We start from the raw sequence: 1,433 nt of genomic DNA on the forward strand, positions 1-1,433 counted from the left end.
CCCTGCCACTGCTGTCACAGCAGTGGCAGAGTATCTCGATCCTCACCCACTGATTTCAATGAGGCTGGTGCTCCTGCCACCGGCCCCATTGCCAACAACGGGCGAGATCACAAAAAGAATGGACATGCTGTTATTTTGTTTTCACTCTGTATTGCAAGTGTTAAAACATGGCGCATGTGAGTGGAGCCATTGGCTTCATCATTTAGCGATTTCTCAAAGCGTTGGAAAATCGTGTGATTTCATCGCCAGTGTGAATGCGCGCTTAATGGACACTTTTTGGAGATCTCTGGTTTCATGTGAAAATACTTTTACCAGTATTCTGGCGTAAGAACATTTGCATTGAAGGCAGCGGGCCGCGACTATTCACACATCACGCCGATAGTGTGGAGGACATGGCCGATGCCGTGAGCTGCAGGAATTGCCCGCTATACGTGAACACACCCATTTACAGGCCGGTTATCCGGTTTGAGTTAAGGGGACCGGCGATCAGCCGAGAAATTCAAATTCATAAAGCATAAAAATACTGGATGATTGGCGCTACGTCCCCCCTACGGAGACCCACATGTCTGCTAGAGGTCGATCGTCCCTGAGGCGCAGAATTTCACACTCACCAATTGACATGCTAGATAGGCCGCCTCACACCGCCGTGTGTAAAACCCTGGGTGAGTCACGCACGGTTTTACCGCTGTGGAGCTGGCGGTGAGCCGGACTATCGCTACATATGGCAGCCATATTGTGCTGGTATCTCACGCACGCCGTCATGTGGTCTGTTTTCTGTTTACATTTCCTGCGCTGTCACTTCACAATGTAATTGCTTACGGGTGGCGTTAATTGCACAATGGGCTCTCACGCGTAATACACAACAAAATAAAACATGATGTGTTCTTTTTTGCGCTTGCATATTACGCCGTTTACACGCAAACGTGAGCTTAGCAGTGTAAGGCAATGTATTTGATTACGTGAGAATTACCGTGTAATACGCGGTACGCGTACGCTCATGTGAGCCCGGTCTTAATTAGCGCTACGGCGCTCGTTACAGAGGGCTGATTCTGATTCTCTGCTCATATAAATGGACATAACTCTTTCACTGCTTTGTACTACTTATGAATGATGTATTTCACGGTAAGAATATAATTAAGCAGAGCTAATTAGTGACTTCATATACACTAAGATGGCAAAGTTCATGACCGCAGAGAATGAGCGAAGCAGAGGCCGTCTGTCAGCAGACTCCTCGGCAGCACAGCTCGTCACTGCGCATGTCCGCCTCTCGCCCGCCTGCTAGAAGCACGCCTACTTCACAGACAATAGTTAGGAATGACGTCACGGAAGAGGCTGGAGTGTATTCCAGAACCGATCTGCGCATTCCACTGCAAGGATATCCGTGTACGTTACGCTACGTAAACAGCGTAGCTCCATTTCGAGTTAACGACCGA

The sequence above is a fragment of the Eleutherodactylus coqui genome, chromosome 3 (genome assembly GCF_035609145.1).
Source record: "Eleutherodactylus coqui strain aEleCoq1 chromosome 3, aEleCoq1.hap1, whole genome shotgun sequence".
In the NCBI taxonomy this organism is placed as follows: domain Eukaryota; kingdom Metazoa; phylum Chordata; class Amphibia; order Anura; family Eleutherodactylidae; genus Eleutherodactylus; species Eleutherodactylus coqui.